Source organism: Pongo pygmaeus, chromosome 2, assembly GCF_028885625.2.
Source record: "Pongo pygmaeus isolate AG05252 chromosome 2, NHGRI_mPonPyg2-v2.0_pri, whole genome shotgun sequence".
Taxonomy (NCBI): domain Eukaryota; kingdom Metazoa; phylum Chordata; class Mammalia; order Primates; family Hominidae; genus Pongo; species Pongo pygmaeus.
In genome coordinates, this window is record NC_085930.1 from 193768461 (window position 1) to 193778185 (window position 9725).

Sequence of the window (9725 nt, forward strand, 5' to 3'; positions counted from 1 at the left end):
AGACGAACAGCCGCTTTCGGGATAGACTGGGGCAGGACCAAAGCCTGCTGCTCTGCCAACCCAGGACCAACCCCCTTCAGTCCCTGTGACTGCCCTGGGAGTCCAGTTCCCAGGACTAACGCGGGCCGGTGCCTGCCCCTGGGATCAGGGATCAGGTTCTGTGATTGACCACCCCACCATGCGGAGCTGAGGAGGGGCCACTCACTCAAAGGAAGGGTGAGAAGGAGGGAAGTATACTGTGGACAGACAAAACCAACAGCTCTCAGGCACCACTAGCTCCATTTTCCAGGTGACGAGACAGGCTTAGGGAGGGGGCAGGACTTGTCAACATCACAGTGACAGTGAGTGACAGAACTTCAGCCCAACTAGCTTGACTGCAGCACTGCATTCTTAATCACTGTGTTTGCTCCCCACCCAATCACAATGGGTGCCTGGTGGGGACACCTCATTTGATCACAAATCGTAATTTAACAGAATAACATAGTGGTTAAGAGTTTGGGGACCTGTTAGAAGGTCACTACAGTCAAACAGGCAAGAGAGGAAAGGACTAGCCTGTCCCAAGACAGTAGATAGGATGACAGGAGGACATGAATCAGTAGATGCCAGAGAGTGTGAGAAGAAATCTGTCACGATTGAGAACCCATAGGACTGGGAAGGGAAAAAGGAGTGGGGTCTACATTGGCCTCAGGCTTCTGGTTTGGGCAGTAGGTGGATGGAACTGTCCTTCACTGAGGTGCAAAGCTCAGGAGGAGGAAGCAGTGGCAGTGGAGGTGGGAGAGAGAGGAGTTTCATTTTGGAAATGTTGGGTTTGAGCTGCCTGCAGGACACCCAAGTGGAAATGCCCAGTGTTTAGTGGGTCCATGGGTTGTGGAGCATGGGAAAGAGCCACAGGTGGAGCTGGTATCCCCCAATGGCGTGGTATAGTGTGAGGCTGGCAAAGGCCTGAGGACGGAGCCTGGGCATCATGGCATTTAGGGGCAGGGAAGCCTTCTCAGGTGAGAAAGCATCAGTAGCTCATTCTTTCCTTGCATGAGTCTGATTCTGTCTGCCTCTTCCTTCCCTGTCCACTCCCCCGGCTTTGCCTTACCCAGGTAAGTCTTTTTTTTTTTTTTTTTTTAGACGAGTTTTGCTATTGTCACTCAGGCTTGAGTACAATGGCTCAATCTCGGCTCACTGCAACCTTCGCCTGCCTAGTTCAAGCAATTCTTCTGCCTCAGCCTCCCAAGTAGCTGGGATTACAGGTGCCTGCCACCAAGCCCAGCTAATTTTTGTATTTTTATAGGGGCGGGGTTTCACCATATTGGCCAGCCTGGTCTCGACCTCAGGTGATCCGTCCGCCTCAGCCTCCCAAAGTGCTGGGATTACAGGCGTGAGCCACCACGCCCGGCCAGGGTAAGTCATTCTTAACATTTCAGTGTCCACAGCCGTTCCTCGGCACAGCCTTGCCTGGCCCCCCAAGCATGCTTTCACAGGCTCCCACACTTTTCCAGCACGGGACTTCTTACTTTGCAATAACAAAATTATGTCCGTGACGATCGCCCCTGCTGCACTGTAAGCTCCCTGAAAACAGGGACCATGCCCACCATGCTCACTGTTGTATCCTTGTAGGAGGTGGAGAAACTCCCCCTCTCACTCTCTTCCTGTGCCCCACCTTTTCCAGGGATGTGGATTGACTGTGAGTTTCCAAGGCGTAGACAGGGACAGAATCACAATCAGTGTATGAAACTGACCCACATTTCTGTGGTCCTTCTTCAGCTTCCTTCATCAGGCCCACCGGGTTAGGAAGACAGCCTGGGCTCTCTTGCAAGCTGGCATCTTCTCTCTCTTGTCTTCCCACAGAGTGCCTGGGCACTTGGCAGGGATCCTCATTTGGGCTGCAGCCCTTGGTAAGACCCAATCTGGGCTGTGAGGCTGAAGCACATGGCCCACCCCATGCCAAAAGCAGCCTGCCTTGGGGAATCACACAGTCACCCAAACTTGTAACAAACAGGCACTTTGGTTTCTCGTTTATTTTTACCCTCACAGCCTTGGAAACTTTATGAAAAGAGGGATCACTGGAGGCCAAGATTTGGCCATTCCCAGGTCCTCTGATGAAATCCCACTGAATAGACCCTTTCCCTTGTTTAACCCCTGCTCAGTGGATGAAGGAAAGGAGGAAAGAGATGCACAGAGCAGAGCTTCGACTCTAGAGTCATGATCACTTACAAGCGTCTGTCCCTGGGGAGATCTAGTACTAGACCATTCAGATACCATATGGATCTAGGGCTTTGCTCCCATGGCGCCATGTGGCAGACGATGGACCCTGTTACAGCAGTTCCCAGGCTTCATCCTCATGCATTTAGAAGACTTCTTTGTCAATCTGCCAGCCAGGCAGTGGTATAAACCTCTGCAACCAAAGCACAGGTTGGGCTGGGTGCGGCAGCTCACACCTGTAATCGCAGCACTTTGAGGGGCTGAGGAGGAGGATTACTTGAGGTCAGGAGTTCGAGACCGGCCTGGCCAACATGGTGAAACCCCATCTCTACTGAAAATACAAAAATGATCTGAGCGTGGTGCTGGGTGCCTGTAATCCCAGCTACTTGGGAGGCTGAGGCACAACAATCGCTTGAAATCGGGAGGCTGAGGTTGCAGTGATCTGAGATCACACCACTGCACTCCAGCCTGGGTAACAGAGCGAGACTCAGTCTCAAAAAATAAAAATAAAAACTAAGCGCAGGTCGGAACGTCTGCCGGGTCTGTTGGATATTGAGCATTTTCTTGGCCCATGAGTAGCCTCCAGATCTAATAAAATGTCTTTAAAAGTCTCTGAAACTGCCTACATGCTGGAATTCACATCAGCCCTACAAGCTGGGTGGCACATCTTGTTTTACAAAAGGGGACACAAGCTCAAAGAAATCCTATCATTGGCAAAGCACCCAGCACGAGTAACAATAATTAACAGTAATGAATGATAGTAAATGGTGCTACCATTGCCTGAAGACCTGCTATGTGCTAGGTACTCCATTCAGGCTTCTACATGTTTCTCTCACTCATTCTTCGCAGTTGTCCAATAAGGTTGGTGCCATTATTTTACAAATGAGGAAACTGAGAATGAGAGAGATAGGTGACTTGCTGGAGTTCACAAAGCTAATGGGAAATGGGGTCAAGGACTCGAACCCAAGTCCGTCTCTAAGGCCTTCTTCCTTTCACTGTGGTGTTCTCCTTCCTGCCGGTGGCAGGAGGTGCAGCGAAGATTCTGTGTGTAGCAGGAGGGAACCAGACAGGCCCGACAAAAGGCATTCTGAAGGAAAAGGCTGTTAGGCCTGGCCCAGGAGGGGCAGCTTCAGAAACCAGGGTAAAGGAATTGCCTCATTTGTACTGCGCGCTGGGCCAGGTCATGTGCCAGCCACTTCTGGCTGCTCTGGGAAAGAAACCCAGGGAGTGGCCAGGTGTGGTTGTTCGAGCCTGTAATACCAGCACTTTGGGGGGCCGAGGCGGGGGGATCACTTGAGGTCAGGAGTTTGAGACCAGCCTGGCCAACATAGTGAAGACCTATCTCTACTAAAAAAACAAAAATTAGCCAGGTATGGTGGTGCGTGCCCCTGTAGTCCCAGCTACTCGGGAGGCAGAAGCAGGAGAATCGCTTGAATCTGGGAGGCAGAGGTTGCAGTGAGCCGAGATTGCGCCACGGCACTCCAGCCTGGCTGACAAGAGCAAAACTCCATCTCAAAAAACTAAAAAAAAAAAGAAACCCAGGGGGATCCTGGCCAGACCTAGGACCTGGGCAGAGTGGGGACAAAAGGGGAGAAGGGGCCTGACATTCAGATGGCCATTCCCCGTGCTGCCCAGAGACACCGGGCAGGGCCTGGCAAAGGCCTTAGCTCTGCAGAGGAAAGGAGAAGCCCCGAGGAGGCCTCCTTTGGGAAGGAGATGAGCCAGGAGACCTTGAAGGTCCAGTTGGCCCTGGTGGCCCCGAGTGAACCTCTATCCAGGGATCTTCTGCATCAGTAGTGGGAGATGGAGGGAGAAGAAAGAGGTAACTGAGATTTTCCTAAAAGGTTTTGTTTTATAAAGCATTGTGACTGACTGAGGCCTCTGCTTAAAACCTTAAAACCCATCAAGGAGTTTGTGTCTCCCTTGGGCTGAACTGGAAACTCCTAACACAGCTAATAAAGCCCTGTGCGCTGTGGCTGCTGCTGACCCCACCTGACTGTCCCTGTCTCCAACACGTACCTCATGATGCAGTGGTTCTCGAGACTTCCCTTCCCCTTCCCCCCAGCGTCAGAACCACCTTGGGGGCTTTGGAAACACACCTGTGCCCAGGGCCTACTGCAGACCAGTATCTCTGCGGGTGGCGTCCTTCTTCCTAAAAATCTACCCAGGTGACTCCGTGCGTGTTTAGGGCTGAGACCCCTGCCGCTCGGCCTTCTCCGCCATCCTCTCCTGCCCAAGTCCTCCTATTCTCCAGGCCTCAGCCACGTTTCTGTGCGGGGTCTATTCCAGAGGAAACCCTCCCTGACCCCTCTCCCAGAGTTGTATTTGGCACAATGGGTTGGGTGGCCCATCTGTGCCTGTGTTCCCATGGTACCCTATGATTGTCCGGAAATGCTTGACACTCACCTTTCTCCCTGTGACTGTGATCTCCCTGAGGACAGGGACGTTATCTAGCGGTTCACAGTTGCATTCCTGCACCTGACATATGATGACCGTTCAATAAATGGACTGAAATATTAAATATCAAGTTAAAATCTGTCTTCCTAAAAATTTCCCTTAGTCCCCGATGTTCCCACCTTCCTAATTAAACATGAAAGCCCACGTCTTTTCCATTTTTTAACTTTCCCCAAATGTCTATGGATATTGGCCCTTAATTAGCGCTTTTTGAATCCCTCTGGATTCTCCCTGTCCTCCTGAGCAGGGAGCTGGCTTTCTGTTCCTGCAAACATTAGCGTTTCCCCAAATAGCTCCTAGAAAAGGAAGCACGGCTTCTGCACAAGAAAAGACAGTTTGCAAACAAGGGCTCTGCGCAGGCAGGCTCAAAGGCAACTGAAGCGGTTCCCTCTCTGGGAGATGTTTAAAGCACCTTCATTTAAGATCACAGAGAAGTTTAGTCAATACTCACCCATTTCCTCCTCCACCCTTCCTTAAGGGAAGCCAGAACTGAGCTCTTGTCAGAGAGGGTACCGACCGCAGAACAGCTTCAAGAGAGTAGAGGGGATGATACATATTGGAGCGGAAGAAGATGAAGGCGAGAAGCTGCCAACAGGGCATTAATTGGCTTTGGAACAGCTAAGAGCCTCACCCTGGCCCCAAAACCCCGAGGCAATTTCCGAAAGCAACGGTGGAGGGAGAGGCCTGCCCCTTTTCTCACCTCCTCTGAATGGGCAGCTCGGAAGTGGGAAAGAGGGCCAGGAATCCACAGGGCATCCTTCTCCCGCCAGCTGCCTGGGGCCTGGAGGGGGGCCAGGTGGCTCACCTCCTGGGGTTTGGGAGTGTGCCCGGGTATAAGGAGCTGCAGCCCCCATCTCCGCATTACTGAGAGGAGGTGTTGAGAGGTGCCCCGGCAGAGCTGGGGGACAGGGATGGCTGCTACTAAAGTGTTGAGTGTGGACAAGTGGTCTTTGCTGAGTTTCTGGCTCCATTGATGTTTCTTCTTAGCTCAGTTTCCTTATCTGAAAATGAGAGTTTTTTTGGACCAGATATCAAAGGTCTCTTCAGCATTGGCTTCTGGGGCTGGTGAGAAAACAGGGAAGCAGGAGAGGAAAGCCCAAGAGTGGTTATAACTCAAAGACAGGCACTGAGCCCCTGTCTGGGGGATGGGGCATGTCCGCACAGTAGTATCCAGGCTCTAGACTGGGGGCCCAGATATTAAAGGGGTGGCAGGTCTACCCCTACATCTTGTATGAGTCATCACATGAGGGAATCGAGGCCCAATGAGGTTTAAAAGACTCACACAAGGTCACACAGGTAGTGAGCATGGAAGCTTTCTCTACTACAGCGATGTCAGGTAGATTTAACTTCATGCCCAACTCTGATAGATTGGCAAGGGCTGTCGGGAGCATCATGTGGAGGAAAGAGTCTGTGATCTATTAGCAATGTCTGCCACACGCTTGGGAAGAGGAAATGGCAGCAAGACCACCACATATTTACTGTAATTACTAATTATTTACTAAATTGTTATTGAGAGGCTCCTTCATGTAGGGCACTGGTCCTTATACTGGAGATTCAGTGATAAACAAGAGCAGCTCCTGCCCTCAGGAAGTTTCCATTCTAGAAGGGGAGACAAACAATATACATGTGAAAAAATGACTAAATAATATCATCCCAGCTAGTCCTAAGAAGTATAAGGAAAATAAAATAGTGCAATGGGATAGGCAGTGATGGTGTGGGAGAGGCGGGAGGAGAACAAGGCAGCCAGCAGGCAACATTTAGGCTGAGACCTAGATACCGAGAAGGAGGCCTCCTTGTGAGGAGCTGGAGGAAGAGCGTCCTGGCAGAGGGAACAGCCAATGCAAAAACTCTCCAAGAGACAGAGAGACCAGAGTTGAGGCTGTTTAGAGGGCAAGCAAGGGGGCCAGTGGAGCGAGTAGGAGCAGCGAGAAAGCCAGCTGCCTTCTCAGTGTGAGCATGTGGATGTCTGACAGGCCTCCCCATCTTAGCCAGTCCAGCACGACACTCTCAGTCCTCCTCCCCATCACCCCGCTTCACACACAACAAAACCTGCTCCTCCTCAAGTCTTTCCCTTCCTTTCTCAGCAAATGACATCTTTGGCCACCCTATTGCTTGGTCCACTGTGCTACAACCCTGGCCATGTCACCATCAACTCTCTCCTGCAGCCTCCCCCTAATCATCTACAGAAGCCCCCAAAGCACTCATCGAACCAATCCCCTCATTGCTTACTGCCCAAGGCTCTCTTCCTCCCAGTTTTGTCTTTTTTGCAGCTATCCCTAACCCAGGAACCCACGAACCCAGGGACAGATACTTTATCATCTTTTTAAAAAGAGAATCTGAAGTCGGTTAGAGCCATGAGAGCACTAAGCACCAATTCAATCCACACACATTCCTCTAGTTGCCCCCAAACAGACAGTGTTTCCAGAGTGGATATGAGGACTGGGTATTAATGATCACAGGACCATTTATCAGGCCCCTGCAGTGCTCCTGGCTCCCTGGCCAGAGCATCACAATAGCCCTGCAGGGATGGCATGATTACCATCCCACTTTCATTCATGTGGAGATTTAGACTCAGAAAGGTTCGGCTTCTTATCAGAAGTCCCAGAGCTGGTAAATGGCTGAGCCAGGATTTGGACTTAGGTCTCTCTGATGCCAAAGCCCAAGCTCTTACTTCTGCATCAAGTTTCCTCCTAGACTCAGATGTGCAAAGAATGATGGGCTCAGAAAGAGACACATCAACCTCGGTCCGGATGTTCCCCTTTTATGCCAAAATCAAAGGACAGAGCCTCCTCCCTGGGTTCCTTGGGACCTCAGCCTCAGCCTGGAAACAGGAGGGGTAGGACCTTCTGCCCACGTATCCCCAAAGAAATGAGGCATCCCAGCTCTCCTTATCTTGCCTAGCTTTCAGTCTTCATCCTTCCTTCTGCCCCCTCCCAAGTCCTTCTTTTGCCAGGTGGTCACCTTCTTGCCCTGGGCTGTTATAGTCAGTACCCCAGTCTTCTCCAGGAAGCATTCCCGTGGGAACCACAGTGCCAACATCCGGTGAGGACGGGCCCTCCGTTACCTGCTGGCCCTGCTGCTTCTGCTATCAGACCCAAGAACAAAGGAGCTTGGTGCCTGCCGCCTGGCTGGCTGTGTTTGTCCAGGGTGAGGCCTCGCCTGGCACAGATGCTGAGCAAACAGAAGTGCGGCTTCACAGATCCGCCTTACAACGAGCGGGGCTTTAGGGGATGTGTTGCTGCCAGGCCACCTGCTGAAATATCTCCATGTCCAACCCCAGCCAGCACTCCGGGGCATGGGGGACTGCAGGGCAAGGGGACACATCTCTGAGCCTTAGGCTTTTCGGCTGTACAATGGGAGAGTTGTACAAGATGATCTCCAAGAGCCCTTCTGTGGTCTGGAGCCCTGAGTGATGTTTCTGAAAGCCCCTAGGACTTGAGAACAGATCTCGGTGGCAGAAATGCTGAGGGTGGTGTGGGGTTGGAAGCCAGGCCTCTGACTCATGGCAGTTCTGGACCCCAGCCCCATGTACCCACAAATGCCTCTGTCTCTGACCAGCAGGACTGACCTCTTTCAGAGAAATGCCCTTGAGCACTGGATTTATGACCTCATTCACTTTCATGGAACTTCCAGGACTAGAGCTAGGGCACTTCATGGTGAGAGGACTAAGTGTGCCTGTCTTGCTTCTGAGGTCATTCAGAATCTAACTTCTCACTCTCTGCCTGCAGAAATCAAGATAGCTGGGGAAGGCTCTGAGGGACCATGGAGGGAGGTTTCTCCAGTTAGGACGGGAGAGCTGCACGATGATGGTGATTCTCAGAATGTAGGTGCATCAGAACCACCTGCTTGTTAAAAATGCAGAATCCTGGGCCCCACCCCCAGAGATTCTGAGTTCCAAGATTTGAGGTAAGAAAGGGTGGCTTAGAATTCTGAGTTTTAAACAAGTACCCAGGTCCTCTGTAGGTTTCTGATGAAATGTATTTAAAAGCTGTGAATGCCTGGGTTCAAATCCCATCTCTGCCACTTTTTAGCTATGTGACTTGAGAAAGTCACTAAGCCTTTCTGGATGTCAGTTTTTTTTCTGTAAAATGATGCTGTATAAAATAACTTTCAATAAGTTCGAGTTGTTGTTTCAGAGTGTTGATTGCACTTTGTAAATGTTTGTGGAATAAATGGGGCAGAAGTCCATTTGCCCAAACCAGAAACCTACTGTTCTCCTTGACGTCCTCACCTACCACATCTCTCCACCAACCAATCACAAATTCCTGTGGACTCTACCTCCTACATACACTTCACACCTGCCAGCTTCTCTCCATCCTCAGGGCCACCACGCTAGCCCAAGCCACCATCTTCCCCTGCCTGCGCACTGCACAGCCCCCTCACTGGTCTCCCTGCTGCTACCATGGACTCTGCCCACGCATGCTCCCCAGAGCAGCCATGATCATCCAAGGTCATGCCCCTACTTCAAACCCTAGCTCTCAGGAAGGCCTTATCACGAGTCCAAAAAAATTCCTCCTTCCCCCAACACCTACTCCTAAGAACTCCTTTCAGTCCCTCTTACACTCAAGCTATTCTGAACTTCTTTCGGATTCCTCCAGTGAATCACAGTTTCTCTTGCCCCTAGGTCTTCACACAAAGAGTATTTGCTCCCCTCCCCACTCCCCCGGAACACGCAATCCGTCACTCACTGCTCATCCTTCCTATTTCAGCTTGAATGCCAGTTCTTCAGGGCCGGACACTGGCCGTCGCCCTCACGTACGCTCGGGGAATTCTTCCTCCTCTGCAATAAAGCTCCTTACACTCTACAGCGATGACTTAATCCCACGTCCTCCACTGCTAAGCTAGTAACACAAGCCACTGTCTTGTCCGTTGCGGTAGCACCCGCAGGTACTAGAGTCTGACACATTGTGGGCGCTCACAAAGATGTGCTGAATGAATGACTAAATACGCAGCCCAATGAAAGAATGAAGAAACGATGGTCTGGTCGCAGATACATCGCGGTGGGGGTCCCTGGTCGCAGGATACATCGCGGTGGGGGTCCCCCCAGGTAGCGCTAAACTACAGCCACATGAGGGCGT